Source organism: Equus quagga, chromosome 6, assembly GCF_021613505.1.
Source record: "Equus quagga isolate Etosha38 chromosome 6, UCLA_HA_Equagga_1.0, whole genome shotgun sequence".
Lineage (NCBI taxonomy): Eukaryota > Metazoa > Chordata > Mammalia > Perissodactyla > Equidae > Equus > Equus quagga.
The window spans coordinates 109126211-109147992 of record NC_060272.1 but is presented as its reverse complement, the minus strand read 5'-3'; the positions used below and the strand labels follow the sequence as shown (position 1 = coordinate 109147992).

The following is a 21782-nucleotide window of genomic DNA, read 5'->3' as shown; positions in this document are numbered from 1 at the left end:
CCCTGGACCTCCCCCAACAGGCGTGCTTCTGCCAGCATCTCCCAACAAGTGACTAGCCCTCTTCCTTCCACAGGCAATCATGGTGACACCCAGAACCAGTCTTCTCACTTCAGGTCTGCTACTCAACACTGCCTCCTCCTAAGGCAGTAACTCAGAGCAAACTCCCCAGGAGTTCATCCTGGAAGGTGATTTTTTGGGGGGGGGGGGGGGGGAGGGGTCAGGGCTGTACAGGTAAAATAATAAACCATTTTCACAGATGTAGTTTGTAAACTCTTAAATTTGTACGTATGGAGTATGACACAATAAAACTGTAATACAAATAAATTCAATACTTGATTACTTTGGTAAATTTTTTGCATATTTAGCACTTCATGTTTTGCTAATACTGGTATTTTCCTGATGAAACTGATTGAAATGCACACTTGACCAATCAAGCTATAAATGCGGGCTGGGCATGGTTCTCTGGTTTCAATGAGAGGCACACACAGGAAATATTTAGTTGTCCCCAACTATTTAGTTGTTTATGAGTAGAAATCTACCATGTGTTACTTTTCATTATTAATAAGAATTCTGCATTAGAAAGGAATGGCCATTTTACTGTTGGGTTCAGAGTACACATGAAAGGCTCAGCTGTTCATTTTTCTCACTGCAGTCTATGCTTCCATATAGAGCTATGGGCAAAGAAAAAAAGGGTGTGCTCAGAGGCTCTGTAGAATTGACAGTCTGCATTTAACTTAGTCAAATGAAAATAAATTTATTCTTGGCCTTCATAATAGTTGATGTCAGGGCATTGCAGGATGGAGATGGTAGGCTGTAGAAATGTATTCTATATATCCCCCTACGGTTATCACCTCACTTTTCAGTTCCCTTCGAACTGTATACATGGCACTAAGAACACTGGAAGGGGCAGCTTCTAAACACACTATCCAGCCTCCTACGTTAGGAAGCCACGCCAGCTCTGGGATAGCTCTGGGATTCACTCTTCTAAGAGAACAAGGAGTGATTTCCTCCTTTTATTGTTGAGTTCTGAAGGAGACTGCACTTTCCAAACGGCACCACAGCGCGCTGGGGCACCACAGCAAAACACAGGGGTTCTGTGGGATATTTTCAGGGGACGCATGGCAACACTTGCCAGACACCCCGCTTACGACTGCTATTAAGTTGTTTGGACCTAAGTGACTTAATAGATGGAACCGTTAGGTGTTTCCTTTGGCCAAGGGACACTGTAAAACAATGTGCTGAGATATTCAGGGGCTGTGAGCCAGGAAAGTCTGGTAACCTCTGACTTACCCCTCACCTTCCCTTTCTCTTTGGAGCCACCTTTGGGCAGAGAACTTGCATTCTGCTCTGCTCCTTCCACAGAGAGGCAGGTGGGGTCCTGCATCCCTGTTTCGAGAAGGTCTGTCTTAAGTCTGAGGTCCAGTATTAGGAAACCTGTCTGCCCACAAATACATGCCACACTCTTGAATATCTGCTTTATTAGTATTAAAGGAGACAGTTTTAATCTCCAGACCCTGAATCCTTTGTCTCTCTACATTGCTTCACCTCGGCGAGATGAGTTCTATTTACTGGGCCCTTCTCCACTCCCAACAGAAGCAAGTCAGGGATTCGGGAAACGCAGAGGCTACACTCCACATTTACTTAGCCACCAAACCCACCGCCAAGCGGGAGAGTTGGGTCCTTAGTTGTACAGATTTGACCTTCAACAGAGGTTTTCTAGCCTTTAAAATAACTGCCTCAAACAAATCCTGACCTGTAATTTTAGGTACGATATCACCAAGGTGAGGCAATAGCCACAGAAATTGGCCTAAGCAAAGTATAATGTATATTTCAGCAGTTTATCACAAAAATAGAGCTTTATTAGTAAACTAAATATATGTAACTTCAGCAAGTGAGAAACATTCTTTTCAAAAAAGACGTCTGAAAACTCAACGTCTGAGATACAGTTTGATATCTTTCCTACTAATTGTAAGTTAACCCTTTACTCACAACAGATGTTAACTTGGCACTGAAAGTGCCTGGCCTCACAGAGCTCCTTCTGGCTCGGCCTCCTCCTAACTCTGCTCTGCATCAGCCACAGAGATCAGTTCAAACTCTTTCATGTCAAAATCTAGGGAAGATGGTTCAGTTTGCTTTCTCAATCTTCTTGCTTGCAGAATTTTTTCTTTATTCAAAGTAGAAGAATAAAGAAAAATAACCAACCAACTATATAACAACATAGAATTGTTCTGTGAATCTCCTCCCCTCCACACCAGGAGGCATTGTTCTGAGCCATGATGGCTACCTTCTCACCCTTTGCCAGGTTATTTAGCTGCAAGTCGATATATTTTGATTTGCATGTAACTTCTTTTGTAACTATTATTAATTATTTATACCCCAGCTACCTTCCAAATGGATTTAAGGCAGTTCATAGTAAAACACAAAGTTTATTTCTGTAACATCTACTTTCCTCCATAGAGAAATGATTTTAATTCATGAGCTGTCTCAAATGTTGAGTTTGCCAGAAACTTTCTATGACTACATGGAGTATAAAGCATTTAAACAGGAATGGAACTGGGAGCACGTGGGATGATGAAAAACAGCTGAAAGGTTTGATATTTAGATTTCCCTGATCTCTCCAAAGCAGAAGGCTCTGGGTGTCCCCAAGGTTGTCACAATCACTAATCCAATACCTATTTACTGACTACCCGTGTGAGACACTAGAGGAGTCAACAATGTTCAGCTCCTGAGCTAGGGACAGACAGAGAGCATCTTGTTCACACTTGGAAGCCTGTCACTCTGAGCCCCACAGCCATGTGGGGTGCGGGGGCCTCAGGGGTCCTTGCAAGGGCTGAAATCTATGTGGAGTATGAGGGTTTTGGCCACCATGATCACTTCAACCAGAACAGAACTTTAATTTCTAGACTGAGTTTCTGAGTAAGATTTCATGTGAAATAAAAGGTTTCTGTTAAAAATAAAAGGTCTGAAAGAATGAAATAAAATAAAAAGTCTGAAAATGAGGGGATTTCATTTGCGGAAAGCCACAGCTTGAACGGTCTGCCCTCTCTCTTAAAGGTCTTCAGCTGGCTCACATCTCCCAGGCTGTGCACGAGGAATGAGACAGTAGAGCACAGCTTCCCCAAGTGTGGCCCCAACCACTGGGGACACACATTAAAAGATGAAGACTCCAGCCCCCTCTCCCCACAGTTCTATGTGACCTGGGTGATTTTTTTTAAGCATTCTAGAATTTAAGATCTATTCTATTAAAGGGTGTAAAATGCTAAGGAGGTCTCTCCTGATGTAGGTGTTAGTGTATTGCTGGAGCAAGTAAACACCTTTGCTGGAAAATTCCACACTTTAAAAACCTTGACTAGCGTTTTTCTCAGTCGTTGTCTGGACCCTCAGAAGCAGTTTGGCTTCACCTGATATAAACAGCTGTTACCATTTGCTGTACTGCCACCAGAGATGTGTAAACTCCCCTCAAATCTGCTAGAGCCCTGTCCACAGGGGCATTGGTGTCTGGAGCTGCCAGTAAGCCTGGAGCCAGAGCACTAAATAGATGATGTAGAAATTAAAGACAGAAATCACTATCACAGTCAAGAGTGAGCTTTCGGCCATGATTAAAAGACTGAGATGGGTCACCGACCCAGGCAAGAGGACGGTGTCATATCGCATCCCTGCTAAAGTCAGGGCCAAACTCCTGTACTTGCTCCACCAACTAAAGAGAAAAGTCCAACTTCCAGTCTGATTATTTGAATTCTGAAGTCATCTTGTTCTTGGAACTCTTACTAGGACCTTTGAAAGGGACCTCTACAAGTGCTGACCTTAAACGCTGTCTTAGCACCACCACCACACCCCGCCCCCCCACCCATCCCTACCTCTGCTCCTGACAAGTACAAACAACAGAACAGGTAGTCCTATCTATAAGTCCAGCTGCACCAGATGAAGACCTGGTACATGAATTCCCAGTAGTTAATTGGTATATAGTTTGGAGCCTCTGACCGTCCCTCTTGGGGAAAATGCTTAAGTGACCAGGAGCAAACTACCACCAGCAGCTGCTGACATTTTGAGGGATAATCACCTGCTTATTACTGGACTCTGGTGGGGATTAAAAGACTGACTGATAACCATGTACTAATCGTACTAGTTATCTGTCATTTGTTTGGCTGCCCAGCATCTGAACCCCCAACTCTCCTTCAGAGTCTCAGTGGGAGGTAAAGCTGGCCTGCCATTATAGATGCTTGAAAATGCTAGATACTCCCCTGCCAGCTTCCAGGGCAGCAGACATGGACAGGAGCCTGGCCAGTTGGTTACACTTGCCCAGGATGTAGAGCCTATGATCAGAGATGCAGTGAAATAGGAGGGGGAAGAATGTTCTCAGAGAGCAGCAGCGGCACAGCCCAGGTCCAGGCTGACCACACAAGGGGAGGTGGTCCAGTTCTTCCAGGCCGCAGACCTGGTCCTCCCCACGTTCTAGCTGAGCAGCCTCTCTTGTTCTCACCTATTCTCTACCTTGAGCTCCTGGAGAGTCTGCAGGCTTCCTAATAACTTTCCACTAAATTTCTTCAGTGCTTAGTTACAGTTTTTGACGCTTGCACGTGACAACCCTGAACAGTAAGTAACTGCTAGTTTGGGTGATAGCAGATCTCTGCTCTCACAAAGTGGAGATGACACCTTTTATTTAAGGTGGAATGTAAAACTGGAGGACTTCCCAGACCACCCAATCCTCGTTCAAAGGGCCTATGAGGAAACCTATCCATCAAAAAGGAAAGGAACATGTTCGTGGCACCACCTACCTGTTCACGAGGCTTGTCCCTAGATGATTTACAATTGTCCCCAACTTTTCAATATACCCCACAGTCTGAAGATGTACCCTCTTGAAGGATATCCACAAGAATGTATCCAAGGCTATAAAGATAAGTCCTCCAGCATCTTGAGCAATGGCAGCCTCTTTAGAATGGCTTCTCAAGGGGAGTACTTGAAGGGGACACACCACATTTGGATGGATTGAATTCACTGTTTATTAAATATGTCATAATAACTTACTATAACCCTTCATGCAGAGATTAGCAAAGATAGAAAACATTTTAATATGATTCTTCTTAAAAATAACTTTTTGTTCTTAGCTTCTATTATATATTCATTAGGGAAAATTATAGAATTTTTTAAGACTAAAAAAAAAACAAATTTAAAACAATCCTTATTTCACCTAGAAGCAAATGCTGTTACCATTTGTATTTTTCTCTATGCTTCTATGCCTTTTTAAAAACTTAGGGCATCCTATACATACACGTCCCTATACACACATTCGTTTTTTCCTCATAGCCACAACCTTTCTTTTCTTTCACATGACAGCACAACCGAGCTCTCTCTAAAGAGGCAGACAAGGCTATCTTTTGTGAAGAGCTCTGTATTGCTGTTCATGCCATGTCCTTTCACTCATTCCACAGCATTTGGGAGATGAGGGGTCTTTCTTTTAATTGTGGTAAAATCAACATAACACAAAATTCACCATTTTAACCATTTTTAAGTATACATTTCAGTGGCCTTAAGTACATTCACAATGTTGTACAACCATCACCACCCGCCATCTCCAGAAATGCTCCATCATCCCAGACTGAAACTCCACACAATTAACATTAACTCTCTAACCCTCACCCCCCAGTCCCTGGTAACCACCACGCTACTCTTTGTCTCTATGAATTTGACTATTTCTAAATAACTCATATAAGTGGAATCATACAGTACTTGTCCTTTTGCATACATATGTAATTTTGTACCTTACTATTTATCACCTATAATTACATTATGAGCGTCTTCTTAGTTATTAATTATCCTTTAAAAACTCCATTTTACTGGCTGAATTATGCAACATTATGGATATTCCACAATTAACTTAACCACTCTCCTATTGTAAGATATATAGGTGAATCCAATTTTCCCCTATCATCTCTCATGCTATTCTATATTTTTCTCCATGAATCTTGGACCAAATTACTGACTACATTCTTAGAATAGACCCCTAGAACATAAATTACTTGGTAAAAAGGCAAATAAACCATTTATAAAGTTAATTTCATCAGCTTTAAAAAATTCAACATCAGTCTTACTTCTCTAGTGCAGTAAATCTTATCCTAACCACTAGAGAAAATTCTGATTCAGTCAATCCAACATGGGGTCCAAGCTGAACGCCCTCCCAAGCAATCTGATGCTCAGCCAGGCTGAGAATCACTGTGTGAGGTGATCACCCCCCAGCAGACAGTCTACAGGCCATAAAGAAAGAAAGAACTAATTCCATGCCGCTCCCTCTGACTGCAGCTTTTCTACAGTGAGAGCCTTCTAACATACCTGAAAGAAAGGTTGGAATGCTCCCGCTTCGAGGTATCTATATGTTCTGTGCTAGATATGAAACACCATCATTTCAGCCTGTGGGATAATGGATGCAAGCCAAGCTGCTTCCACACTGACACTTATCATTCTGGGAAAACTCCAGAATGATAATGATGTCTAGTTTTCCTTTTAAATAGGTTTTTTTTTTTTTCCCTCTTTTTTAAGGGACACACACACACACACCATTTCTCTACCTCAAGATGCTCTGGTTATCTCTGTTAAGCTGGAGCAATGCCCTCATTATTCTCTCAAAGAGCTAAATTCTTTTCCACCAGCCACACTTTGCCAACGCCCTGACACTTAACCACACCTATCTTCTAAAAGACAGCATCTTCACAGAAAGAACAGCACTGACTTTTAATTGGTGAATTCCTGAAGGCCAATTAGTTTGCTAGTACAAACTTTTCCTTCTGCTATAAGCCAAGAGCGGACAAGCGTCTGGTAAAAGTACTGAGGTCCAAGAGATAGTGGTTATTTTATTTTCCTGAAAGTTACTACAGCATTAAGCCTCAGAAGGTCTATTTCTAAAAGAAGTCACATCTTTATGTTATTAGAAATTGGGGAGATTCTGGCATGCAAAAGCTTTAAAAAGGCATAGAAAGTACAAAGTTAGGCAGTTTCTTTTGGAAATTATCTTTCTGATTCTTTTGAAGTGAAGAAGCATGAGAAAAGTGAATAACTAGAATCAGGGGTGACAGTGGGGAGCTGACCTGACCGAAAGGGCCTGTGAGGGAGGGACACAGGGAGGCAGCGAGTGTGTGTGGGCATAAGGGAGGCGACTCTGAAATGTTGACAAGGGGTTCTCGGCATTCTCGGAACTGGAGAGCACGAATGGAATTGAAAGATCATTTACTCACCAATTACCCACCCTTGAGAGAGTGCCCCCACTCCCTTCCTCTCTCTCTCTCTGGCATATCCCTGCCTGGCATGGAGCTCAGCATTGCGAAAACAACAGAAACAGTCCTTTCTCCCAAGAAACTGAGTCCAGGTGGGGACTCAAACATACACATGAATATCTACAATATGAGGTACCACATGTGATAATAGGTGACAGAAGGTGGGAACTCTCTCTGTCCACGACTGACCTTATGACATCAACTGTGTCAAGGACTTTCTCCTTATAATTAACCAAAATTCCTCATGCCTTCCCCTCAATGTTGAACCACCTTCCATACAAAGTGAATTAATTACAAAGACCCCATTCAGGACTCTCCTGCACTCACTCGGCTAGGTATATGCGAACACTTTGTAAGCTGTAGTGACAGCACTACGTAGCCCTTAAAGACAGATGCCAAAGGGAGAAGCCAACTGATAGCTCCAGCAGCACTTTGTGGGGATCACTGTTCAAGACTGTGGCATCAGCAAGTTGATTTTATTGGGGTTCCCATAGTTGATCAGGCCATCCCACTGACTATGTTGAAGGTGTGGCAGCCCTGACCCCTTTCTCTACCTCTCAAGAGTGTTCTGGAATGATCCCACCAATGATCCCAGGGCAGCTGCCCCATCACATCAGGAGCCAAAATAGGAAATCTTTCGGATTCAACTCCTAAGAGCCCTAGATATACAAACTACTCGAAAAGGGGATTTGTATGTTTGAAGCTTTCTGGTACTTCTTGGATCTTCTTTCAGTAACCTCTCCTTTTATAAAAGTATGGAAGATGTATAATTTCCAAGTATTACTGGGAGTCTTGTGCTTAGGGACCCTGTGACCAATGAGCTGACCGAAAAATTACTGGCCATCACCACCAACAATATCCACAACCACAGTCACAAACACTGCCTGAGTGTTTACTACGTGCTGGGCACCATCCTGCTTTATACATATTTCAATAATTCTAACAATAATCTTAGTATTACTATTATCTCTGTTTTAGGGATAAGGTAACTGGTGTCAACTCCCTTGCCCAGGGTCACAGAGTTTGCTACTATCCAGTCCTTCCCACCTTTGAGAGACAGCCAACACCATTTCTAAGGACTGTGCTGGCTGCATCCTCCTCCTGTTTTTCCTGCAGACACTAATGCATAAGCCCCCCAGCACTGTTACTCCTTATACTCAAATAAGGGGAAATATTTCTATCTATATAGGACAGATCTTTCCCCCTTTTTATAGTTGTTGGCAGAGGCTAAAATGCATAAGGGGAACAAAATATTTTACTATGTCAATAAAAATTTATGTTGCAAGACAGAAAAAGATAGGCTTTAGGTGAATCTCTCTGTAGTGGTTTCTAAAAATAAATGTCAGTTCCAAACGCTGAAAGAGAAAGATGAAAGGAAAGATAAGGATAAGCATTGTGGGGAGAGAAGGCTGTCCTGTGCTCACAGGCCACACCAGGGGGCTCTGAGATCAGAGCGGCAGCCCCGGCCCACGCAGCCCTCTGCAGATGCGCAGTCTGCTCCACTGTGTATGTCCTACCTCCCAGAGCATGGGGCTTCACTCACACAGGACACGTCGTGCTGAAGCAGCAGAGAGTAGTGCTGCCAAGGTCGGGAGTCACACTGCCTGGAGTCAAAGAAGAGCTGTTACCAAGCACAAGCCACTTTATCACTTTATGTCCTGGTTTCCCCATCAATCAAATGGAGATAATAATACAACCTCTCTGTTGGGAAAATTAGCATGAATATACATTTAAAAGGAGGGGAGAAGAGATGAGCAAAGCACAGGGACTGGCAGCTGGTGAGTCTGAAGTGAACTGTGACTGGATTCAATTCACATCAACAGGGAACATCTGCAGGATGACAGGGAGGGACAAAAACCTTGGAGGTTCTCACCAAGGAGGACGTGATCCTTGGGATTTAAAATCATGAAGAAAGGATGCACTGAGAAGCCAAGAACCTACTACAAAAGATGATCAGACAGTGTTATCCTAGTTGAAATCCAAAACAACCCAGTAGGGTAGGTGTTATCTCCCACAGAGGTAGAGGAGCACAGTGACGTGCCCCAGGCCACACGGCTAAGAAGCAGATGAGTGAGGCGGTCACTCACTCAAAAAGGCGGTAATTTTTGAGCATCTCTTGTGTTCTAGGAACACTGGGATTAGTAGCGAGAAAAACAGACGTGGTTTTTTACTTCATGCAACTCTTTAGTGAAAAATGCAGGTATTAAAATAAAAATTAAAAAGGTAAGTGTAAGAACTCTTATGCCACAGAAGTACAGTGTAAAGCAGAAGCATTTAACAGAAAGATTATTAGTACACTGTGTGGTTATTATATCCCAGAGAGTTCAACATGCCTCTGGAGATGGAGAACTGAAATGAAATTTTGACACAAGAATCTGGAAGCATCCAGATAAGGAAAATCAGGGAAAACGAGTCACGATATAAGGAGTTCTCAGAAGAGTTCAGATCTTTTTAAAAAAGAACTTTTTTACTGATTATGAAAATAAAACTAGCTCATATGGAAACCATAAGAAGGTGATAAAGTTGAAAATCATAATCACCTATGATTACACTCTCCAGAGATAATCAGTAACATTCTGATGCATTTCCTTTGAGGATTTTTCCTTTGCATATTTATATTTTTATATATAATTGGGATCATACTGTATATACAATTTTGAGCCTGATTTTTCCATTTATTATATTGTGCCATTAAATATCCTTTGGAAATATGACTTTTAATGACTGCATGAATAATTCATTTAACCTTCCTCCTAGCTGCGTTGGTAAGTGTTCAAGGGCCAGATCAAAGAAACAAAGACTTGTCATGCTTGCGTGGTCAGACTGGGTTTCAGGCACTGTGTTCTCACACCTGAGAGTGATCTTTTGAGTGGGATGTTGTCCAGAAAATTTCATCCTGAGAGTGTCCTGGAGGAAGAGCACTCTAAAAACCAGTTTGTTTTCATTAAATCATTCATTCCTTCCCACAACAATTAGGTATTAAGTGATTGAGGCAGGAGGACTGTTTTGTTTGGATTTGAGAAGACTCAGGAGGAACCTGATCATTCTCTACACATCTATAAAGAGCTATGAGTGAAGAGAGAATGAATGGGTTTATTCAGTTTTGCTCTAGAGGCCACGGACTAAGACTGGCTCTTGGGGTATTTCAGAGTCAGCATTTAGACTCCATACAAAGAAGCCAATGCTCCTAATAATTACAGAAACAAATCTGTAGTGAGCTCCCTGCCTCTTGCAGAGTTCAATAATGGGTCTGAGAAGCACTTACCAGGGTGGGGGGAGAGGAGACTCCCTGTAGTGGCTGGGAGTTGTAGGAGTCACAGAGGAGGGTCAGGGGAAGGGAACAGGGTGGTTTATAGGCTGCGGTGGGAGGGGACTGCACCCTTAGCCTGTCTTACTGATGCAGCAGCCCTGAACTGAGCCATAGTCACTCAGGATTTCAGGAGAGAGACCCCTTGGCTAAGATTCTCTCATTCAATGGCCTAAGTACCACTGGAAGTTACAGGCAGAGCTGGGTCTATAGTTCCTAATTACTCAGCCCTTGTTGTTGTTCTTCCTCTTTCACCAAAACGTTGGAACAGAATATGCAAAAGAATGAAAAGAAAAATCAGACACAGACAGTTACCCTTTCCCTTAACCTAATCTCCATCACTCTCTGGCTACAGTCCTTAGCTCTTTATAATATCAGCTTCCGCTATGGGCAAAGGAAGGGAGCATCCTTCTGGGTCAGCAACCCAAAGAGGAGACCTATTCATGCAGCACTACCTCATTCTTGGTGGGCACACAAGAAGGTCTGTTTTAACTTAATCAACTGGGTGACTCTAAAACAGGGGAAGCAAAAAGCATAAAAATGATGAAAGAGATAGGTGTGTGGGTCTCAGCCTACTGCTATGGAAAAGGCTTTTACAAAGCTTCTGTGGTAAAATGTACAACTGCAAAGGGACATCGTGGTGTGTAAAAATATGTCAAGGATTAATTACTCCTGGGCTGAGACCTAAGAATAGCTTGGCTCTGCTAGTCTCCAAATGATACTGCAGTAGACAAATGGCATGCCATGTTGTAGTGTAGGGCCATGTGCCCGAACCAACAGCCACTTTCAAGCACTCGGCCTCTCCCAAGCTAGCCCAGCATGTCCTCCCTCACACTGACCACACCAGTGGTCATCAAGGCCTGGAATCGGAAAAGGGGAATGTGTGAGTACAAAGCAGTAGATGGCTGGGCCAGAAGCGCATTCAATGCTTACAGTCAGAGGTGACTAATGAGTGATAACCCATTGCTTTCCTCCCCTGCCCGAAGCAGAAGAGGCCTAAGAGACAACCTTAGGCCCATGTCCCCATTTTACAGAGGACTGAAACAACTTACACAGGGTCACAACTCACCAAGAGCTGGTTATACTTGAATTGTGAATTTCACAGCCCAGCAGTGCGAGATTTTGAGCAAATGGGTAACATCAGGAGAGGATTTTAAATAAGAGATTAAAAAGGAGAACCAGGAAGGGGTGAAGACAGATAAAAGGATTTGTGAGAATACGATGTGTCAAAAAACGTCAGCTCATATTATGTTAAATTCAGAAGCAGAGGAGTCCTGAGGTATACATATGTACAAATGAAGTAATCCAGAATTTCCTTAAAGTTGCAAATGTGCCTGAGCATAGCAATAAAATGTGAGCGACTCTATATAAATACCTTCTATGTAAGCCACTGTTTCTCTCTCTCTTAATTTAACATGTCCTTCCTTTCAGATTTAATGCAAACGCCTAAACTTAAACAACCATGTTCCTAACAGACTGTCTCATGAAGAACAGGATGCATGTAATTACTACCAGCCTATTCCCACAGAGGCTAGTCTGTTGCAAACAGTAGACAGATAAATAAGATGGGTGAGGAGAGGAGAATGAATCAATCTATTTACTCAACACTATTAAACTTAAAGGGATGTCAGAAACTTCAGAAACTCCCCCAATGATTCTTGTGTTGTCAAAAGGCTGTTGAATCAAAATAATCTTAATGTGAAATTAAGGAGAATTTTGCTGTTTGTAGGTTCCCAGACAAGAGTGAAAATGATACGTAGATAATACACTATTGTCAGATTTATCCAAACAAGAGCTTTTAATCCAAAAGCTTAAAAACACATTAGAAGAGGGCGGGGAATTCAGCTTTACTGATCACACACAAGCCTGCAATGCCTCCTTCAGAATTACAGTGAGGATTACGTTGTGCCCTTTTTCTGATAGTTAATGAACCTTTGAAGTAGGAACCTTTCTGTTCTTTTCACACCGGATATTAATCTTTATTTGAAGCCCGATTCTTGCTAACATCTGACCTGCTTAATGAACACTGAGTAGTCCGTCAATTAATATTTCAATTATGATATGGTCTTTTCTCAATCTCCCCCTCAAAAAACAAGGTTCTGTTAGCACCCTCAGTTACCTTTCTTGAAACACCCAGTTTAGAACTGATGTAGATTTGCATGTACTGGCAACTGTGAACCAAAAATATGTCAAAGGGCAGAGGAATCCGAGGAAACATGGGCATCTGAAAGAGGGGGTCAGTGGAGGTGATACTAGAGCCAGAACAGCTGAGCCTGGCTTTAAAGGTTACACTAAAAGAGGAAAAAAGCAAGACCCCAGGGATGACGCTGTGAAAATGTAGATATAGAGGTAGAGGAAGATAAGATAAAAGGAGATGGTTTGCCAGCAAACAGTTTTAAACATCCATTACTAACCACGAATTAGCAATAAAATTAGTAACACCTAGGATGCAGTTTCTGGCTTTTAGCAGGTCAATATGACGCCAGGTGCATTCAAACAAAGATCTGCATGCACATACCCACACATAAAGCTTGTCTATGCATTTTTCAAATCCAGGAAGGATATACAAGCAGTAGGTGGGACTGCACCAGATGTGCGGTGCTGCAGGACTTGTACTTTTCATCTCATATCCTTCTATATTTCTTGAACTTTAGCCAGCCACGTGTATGTTATGCAAAACACTGTGCATATGCAATTGTTAAATATTAGCCTCTAATTCTTATTACCGCTACCCACACAATACTGTCTATCAAAGTAAGTGGCTGATGCTCTCCCTTTAAAAAAAGTATACGAATCTCAAAAATGAGGGGTGTTCAAAACTCTAGAAGGTCATGCAGTCCATCTCCTTCAGAAAATGAGAGCTCTTCCAGGGCACACTGGAGATTTATCACCCTTACACTGGTTCATGATGCAGGAGTGCTGGGGAGGGGAGGCACAGCCATTGAAGGCACAGGGAAGTAAAAGTTCCAGAGGACAGCCCACAGGCTACAGGTACAGAAGACAGAGGGAAACAAAACCAGGGAAAGGAGTGCTGAAGAAAGCTAAAAGTTAGGGAACATCAGGATGAGCTTTACGGTGGGGCCAAGTCACAGATGTGCGATTAGGCTCATTTTAAATGTTTAAGATGTCAAGATGGAAGCCCCAGAAAGGTTAAATATGACTCAACAAGTTTCGTGGCCATATTTCATATTGAAGAATTACTTAAGCAAACGTTCACTATTTTATCAAATGGGTTAGAGTTATGTAATTGTCTGTGTGTGTTATACCTATTTAGAGATGAAAATGAAATATCTGACCATGCCATTTCTGAACTATGGGATGTCTGTTCTCACACTGTGGCATGGGCCCTCTCACTCAGTGTCCTTTCAATTATGTGAGAGACAAAAAAAAACCCCAAACCTTATGTTTTGCAAAGCAGAGGTCTTGGGGTGGCCCTAAATGAAGTAATTGTTCTAGATGGGAAAAGCAAGGAAGAAGGGAAAAAACCTGCACACAATCAAGTCTATGCTCATGATCTTGGTCCTGAAACCTGGGGTTCTTCCAACATTTCCTGTCTCATTGACGGGCATCATCTTCCATTTGGCTGAGCAAGCCAGAACCCTCGGAGCATCTTTGACATCTCTTTCTTTCTCAGACCCAATATCAGTCCACCACTGAGTCCTCTTGATTTTTAACTCCTAAATGTATTTCAGATCCTTCCACTGCTCCCTAGTCCAAATTGCATCTTTTCTCCTCTGATCTACTGCAACGCTCTCCTAACTAGCCTCCCAGCATCCACTATGGCCCAGTCTCCAATTCGTCTTCTCCACTATAGCCAAAGAAAATGCTTCATAACTAATCTCTTCATGTTGACTTCTGCTTAAGATCATCAATGTCGTCCCTTGCCTTTAGAATAAAAATCAAACACTATAACATGGTCTCTAAGGTTTAGCCTTGTCTGGCCCTTGCCTCCTTCTCTAGGCTTATTATTTACCTTTTCCAACAGACGTACTTGCCTTCTTTCAACAATCTGAGCAGGCCCAACTCCTTCCTGCCAACAGCCTTCGTGCATGCGTCACCTAGAATACTCTCCTCTGCCTTTTGTCTAGTTCACACATCCTATAGATCTTAGCTCAAATCACATGGACTGCTCATCTACGTAAGGTGTTTTTGGTACATATTCTTACAGGATTATATTCCTGTCATCTCAGGACTTGCCTCAATTTGAAGTACACTTTTATTAGTGTGACTGTCATAGGTTACTCTTTCCCACTGGATTGTAAATTCCATGAGAGCAAAAACCATTTCAATTTTATTTCTCACCATCATATTTCCAGGGCCCAGCAGCAATGCCTGGCAGGGTGCAGGTGATCACTGCAAACAAATTTTTTTGGTAAGGCTACCACTTATTGAAGAGTTAGATACGCATCGACTAGTGAATCTACAAATCACCATGCAGGTGCCCAGATGTGGCTTACCAAAGGCCTGGCCCTGTGGGGGTTCCTTCTCTACAAGAGGAAGGGCCTCCTGGGGGAGTATCAGCCTTCCATATCCACACAGCCCTCTCGGTCGTGGAGAAAAGGTCTTGAGCACCATATACAGTTTCCCCATCCTCATCAGACTTCTCCTGGACAGAATCCACTCTTAGATATTGGTTAAATATTTGTCCTTCCAACTTCATGCAAACAAAGACAAAAGCAAAACACAATACAGAACCCTGCAGAAACATAACTAATGACATAGGAGAGGAGTTTTACTAGTATTGAAATAGATTTTAAATCTGTTAATAAAATATTAAATTTCATATACAAATCATTCAAAAGTTCCTTGCCTAGGGAGGGAATAAAATACCTAGAAAGAAGAGGAAGCAAAGTTATAGGGCCTAGTGTAGCCATAAGAAACCTGGCATATGGCTTGTTGCATGCATGATAAGATAGTCTCCAAAATATGTATCTTATTACCGAATCACACCTAATGTCAACGGCGCTCACAACCACATTCTTTCCACAGTTCTCTTTCTAGTTCCTATTTCAACAGGCTTCAGATATTGGCTGCTTGGAAGCAATGACAAAAGCCTGACTTGTTTTCTGTGAGTCATTATTTTTATACTATAAATCAGATAAACTGCTTTGGAAGATTCAATTTCATCTGTTTCTCCCCCACAAAAAGGAGGACTTCACGTGTTAAGGAATCGTTAGGTCAGATTATTCTTAATTAAAGGCTAAAAAGGGTAAATATCAGGCATGTTTTAAAAATAATAACCTATAACTATATCCTTATAGCTATACTATCGGAAATATACATAATTTTAAGACACCCTTCCCTTTTAACCAAGTTGTTAGCCATCAATTCTCAAAAGGCATCTTTTTCAGGCACAGATCACAGCAGCATCAATTATTGATGGAAAACCCTACTTGGATCTGAAGAACCATGTATAAAACATTATTGAACATGTATATTATAACATTGAGAAGGAGTTAAACATTCTTTATGTTTCATGGTATTGGATAAAACATCTAAAGCATAGAAGACTTGCAAACACACTATCCTCCATTTTATAGAAGCCAAGAAATCCGATGATACAGAGCAACTGATTTGCAGAAACACATACAATCAACAAAGATTACAGCAGGTCACAGCTTCCAAGTTTTCACTCACTTCTTACCATTTTCTCACTGTGGGAAAGATTAGAGATTGAAGGAAAAAACACACTCACTCCCACTCTCTCTCTACATTTCCTTATGGCATTTCTCTTCTCCCTTTCCCCACATACTCTGACCTCAAAATATAACTCGTATAGTAAAGCACAAGGCGAGATTTATTAGTGGTTCTCTCTCACTCATGAAAATCAGCTAACTTCATTCAAATAAGGAAGGAAATAATAGGAAAAAATAAGAAATAGAAAGTGAAAAGGAAATAATAAAATGAAGGAAGTGTTGGTTCATCAGTAAGTAGATAGTATGACTTCTACTGGGTATACTTATCAAACAATAATCTAAGTTCACTCTATTACCAAAATAATTTAAACTCCATGGTCAAACAGGAACATAAACTGTTGATTTATGAGCCCAATATCTTCTGGGATGTGTCACCAATTTATGTGCTATATCCTGGTGTGTTTGCACCTGGGGTTGGATAGAGGTGAAAGATAACGTAAAAGGCTTGTAAACAGGCAGCTCCTTGTTGACTATTTGCCTCAGGAAGCTCTCCACATTAGCTATATATTTCAGAAATTGTATTCAGAATATTGTGCTTAAAAATGTGCTACAGGAAGGGTCAGCTCTGGAAATTTAAGGCATTTATGAAACACGCATCATTATATCATATTCAAGGTTACAGTATCTAAGTTTGAGATCAAAATGAAGTTAGAGCAAGGAAAGATTTAAGAGTTTGAAACCTTGCATCATAGACAGGTGGTGTGCCATTTTCATTTAAAAAGGAATGGAAGGGTCAATATGAACGCTGACATTCTGATGCTATGATGACATCCTGATTCTATAATATGTGACATCTGGCCACGCATTTATTGAAAACAATAAGGAATTTTCATTATGTTTATATTTTCTATTAAATGGAAGTTAATTCAGCCCTACTCTAAGATTTAGAAGTGATGTCACTGATAGCCACAGTTCAGAGCTGAACATTTGTGGGAGAGCCTGCTCGGACCATGGGAGACAGTTCCCAACAGTCCTGCTCTCAGGCAGACACAGGAGTCAATAGCTCCATTAACACCATGGGTCCCCTGCCCCCTCTTCATAAAGATTTCTCACTCTCATAGCAGTAGGACAGTATACAACAATTCACGTTATCTAAACCAGTAGTTTCAAATATTTTCAGGGCTAGAGACCTCAAAATAGAGGAATCTTATGTGGAAGCCCAAATACTAAAGGCTCACTGGAACACAGCCCTACTCTAAGGACTAAATATTCTTTACCTGGAAAGGAGATGAAACTTAACATATGGACTTGGATTCAAATTTAAAAATAATTCTTGATAGTGACTATGAATTTTAAAATAACGTACTAATTGTCTAAGGTATGACTAGAATAACAAATTTAATACTTGAATATGTAATGGCTATTAATGTTAATTTAGTCTTTAATTCAACATTTATTATCCACTTACTATAAACCTGGCCATGTACTCAGTACTGGGTACATAACAGTAATTCAAACAGACATCGCCCTTGCTTTCAAGAAGCTCAGGTTAGTGGATGTCACATATCAAACTGAGATAAATGCTATGACTAACAAGTTTGAGTTAAAATGGCAAATCTAGAATTTAATTTCTTCTTTAAGTAAACACTTATTCATTAATTTCGACTACACTGCTAACAAAAAAATTTCTTTCCTTTTTTTCCCTCCCTTCCTTTTTCTTTCTTTGGAAAAACAAAACACATCCTGGTTTGAAATGCGATCTTGAAAAGACTGATCTCTAGAATATATCAAAGGATTTTTTTAGGTCTGAGCACATTCACCACATTTAAGATTTCATTGGAGAGGGAACCATTCCTTTATCTGGTATTTTCTACTCTTTCTCTAAAGGTACGAAATTATAATCTCGAAATTAAATTTTTGAAGACCTACACTATACACATTTCCAAAATACTCCTGATATTAAGTAGATCTACAAATGAACTGTCCAACGTGGCTTTCTAGAAGTTCAGAATATTAAAAGAAACAACAAATATGGATTTTTCCTTTCTGTAACGAAATTTTGAGAAAGTTAAGTCAAGGAGCAGAGAGGAACCACATTCTTTGAGCACCTACTCTGTGTAAGGTGCTACACTGTGATGACTATAGACATTCTCTCATTTAATATTTAGAACAATTAAGTTAGGTTGTGTCGCTTTCATTTTATAGAACTTAGACTCTGACCTGAAACCACACACAAAAATGAACTCAAAATGGATCATAGTTCTAAATGTAAGACCTAAAACTATAAAATTTCTAGAAGAGAACATAAGAGAAAATCTTTGTGACTTTGAGTTAGGCAAAGATTTCTTAAGATATAAACCAAAAGCATGATCCATAAAGAACTACTGATAAATTAGACTTCACTAAAATTTACAACTTTGGGGGGCTGGCCACATGGCTGGGTGGTTAAAGTTCCCTGTGCTCCACTTCAGTAGCCCAGGTTTAGGGGTTCAGGTCCTGGGTACAGACCTACATCACTCACCAGCCATGCTGTGGCAGCGTCCCACATACAAAGCAGAGGAAGACTGGCACAGATGTTAGCTCAGGGCTAGTCTTCCTCAAGAAAAAAAAGAGGAAGACTGGCAACAGATGTTAGCGCAAGGAGAATCTTCTTCAGAAAAAAAAAATTTAAACCTTTTGCTCTTCAGACACCATTAAGAAAGTGAAGGGGCCAGCCTTGTGTAGCGGTTGAGTTCACGTACTCCACTTCAACAGCCCAGGGCTCATAGGTTCAGATCCTGGAAGCAGACCTACAGACTGCTCAACAGATCATGCTGTGGTGGTGTCCCACACACAAAAAATAGAGCAAGACTGGCACAGATAGCTCAGTGCCAATGTCCCCCAGCAAAAAAGAAAAAGGAGGAAGACAAGATACAGACCGGGAGAAAATATTTGTAAATCATACATCTGACAAAGGATTCATATAAAAAATATTAAAAAAAGAAAACCACTGCAATTCAATTTTAAAAAGAAGTGAAACATTTGAATAGGCTTTTCAACAAAGACGATATATGAATGGGTAATAAGCACTTGAAAAGATACTCCAAATCATTAGTCCTCAGGGAAATAAAAATTAAAATCACATTGAGATACTACTGTGCACCTACTAGAATGGTTATTATTCAAAAGACTGACAATAGCAGGTGCTGGTGAGGATGTGGAGAAACTAAAACCTCATACATTGCTGGTGGGAATGCAAAATGGTACAGCAACTTTTGAAAACAGTTTGGAAGATTCTTACAAAGCTAAACATACAACTCAGTAATCTCACTTCTAGATATTTATCCCAGAGAAATGAAAACACACATCCACACAAAGGCTTGAAAGGAAATGTTCATAGCATCATTACTCACAATAGCTCCAAACTAGAAACAATCTAATGTCCATCAACTGGCAAATGAATAAACAAAATGTTACACCCGTCCAATGAAATATTCAAACTGGGAGAAAAAATGCAGAACATCCAACAAAGGACTCCTGTCTAGAACACACAAAGAATTCTTACAAGCCAGTAACCCGGCTCATGTCCCTCCTCACCAGTGAGTGTTCTTCAACACTCTGGTCCGTCACAATTGCTTCCATTTCTGAATTTATTTTTAAGAATCTTCATTGGTTATTTTTCCTGTAAAACCTTTCAGATCAGCTCCTCGTTGGGGATGAGGGGATGTAAGGGGCATCAGTGATAAACAAAACAACACAAATGGGCTGGAATGGCGCCTGAATTCTCAAAGCTGTGGTGGCCTCACTGACAAGAGGTGTCCCTTGGTCAACTTGGTCTCTGCCACTGTAATGTCTACATGACTACCTGACTTGAAAATCCAGGGGCTTCCTAGGATCCCACAGCACAGAATGCTTCTGGGAACAACTTTTTTCTTAGTCTTTCAAACCCACTTAGGCATTTTATTTTGCTTCCAGAACACCCAGGATCACTCCTACACCTATGCTTATACATCTTTGAATACCCCCCAGTGCCCAGCACAGTGCTGAAAACATAGCTCAGGAAGAATGTTATCACTGGATATTCCCAAACATAGGGTAGATTTGGTTGATAGTGTCTGCCACCCTTGGGTTTAAGCTCTGCACTGAGAAATGATGATGAAGTCCTGGAAATTAATAACATTGCCCTCAAGTTCAAGGTAGTTATTTTGATTTTGTTAGGCTGAAGATGAGATGCTATACCTTGGTTCCCCTGGACAGAAAAGGATGGGAAAGAAACACCAGGATCCTGTCTCCTGGGAATAAGTTCCCCAAACCAATCACCTCGAGATAATTACCAACAGAGAAATAAGAGAAATACTGTCAAGTGAGGGAGGTATATACTTGAAGAAAAACATAACTGACAGTGTGTCTTCAGGGCAACTAGTTAATCTCCTGCATGGGACATCAGGGCAATGACATACTTTTCTTCAGAGGATCACCAGTGCTAAATGGAAATTGTCAATATGATGGCTACAGAATCGTGGTCAGAGAGATACATACAACTGATAAAAGAGAAAGGGAGCCCAACCCAACTTTCCATTAGTATGCTCCAGGCTTTAATGCAAAAAGCCACACAAGAGTTACACAAAAGGGAATAAAATCCCAGGGCCTGGTAAGCATCAACCCCACCAACTTAAGAGAGAGTCTGTAAAACTTATGAGACTAATAAGGCCTCAGTGAGGGGCACATGGTTTAGAGAGCTGACAAATCAGATTAAAGCTGATGTTAATTAGGAGCCCCTGCCCAGTAACTGTGGGTTTCATCTTCAAAGGTACAACCAGACTCTCTGCTTCTGAAAGGCCTTGAGGACTTTGATTATTTTTTCTTAGTAAACTCCTAGCCAATATAGTAATATTGTTCCTCCTTGGTCGGTAGATTCTATCTACTTATCTATCAATTAAATTGTGTTTAAATACAATCTATCTATTGTAAATTGTGTTTATAAAAGGTGCAGTAATGTGTTTTGTAAATAGTATATTGCTATACGTGTTATTTGTTTTTTGAAGATGTTTGAAATACGAGAATTTGAATTACTAAACTAATGTCTGATTTATTAGATTTATGGGCATTAAGTGCTTAGAAAAATTGTGAGAATTATATACGTTAAATCTATAATCATAGTTAAGATGTCCAAGGAAATTTGATTACTTAACGCAAAATGTTTAGGATTTGATCTGTCAAATTTATACATCATATGAACATTAACCAAGCAACAAATGAGTTTGTTCTTATTTTTTATGCAAAAATTATTAGATTTAGAAATAAAATAAAATTTGTCAGCTGAATTTGAAGGCTTAGAAAAGTAAATTTTCCACTGATTCTAGAAGAACCAGGACTGGCAAGGCGGGGGAGGGAAGGGGCATCAGTCTGGAGCAAATATACCACAGATGGTCTGGGATGGGGTGCACCTTCCACCTGACTTGAAAATCCAGGGTACCTCAAAATCTAGGAGCCAAGAGGAATCCAAAAATGCTTCCAAGATGCTATAGCATAGAGTGTATCTGGAACAACTTTTTTCTTAGTTTCTCAAACCTCCTCAGATATTTTCTTTTGTCT

General features: G+C 40.8%; 1 protein-coding gene across 1 annotated transcript in view; it reads right to left on the bottom strand.

Moving 5' to 3' along the window:
* The window catches only part of KDM4C (lysine demethylase 4C), a 387672-nt gene that overhangs the window by 9750 nt on the left and 356140 nt on the right, over positions 1-21782 (bottom strand). The window lies entirely within an intron of this gene.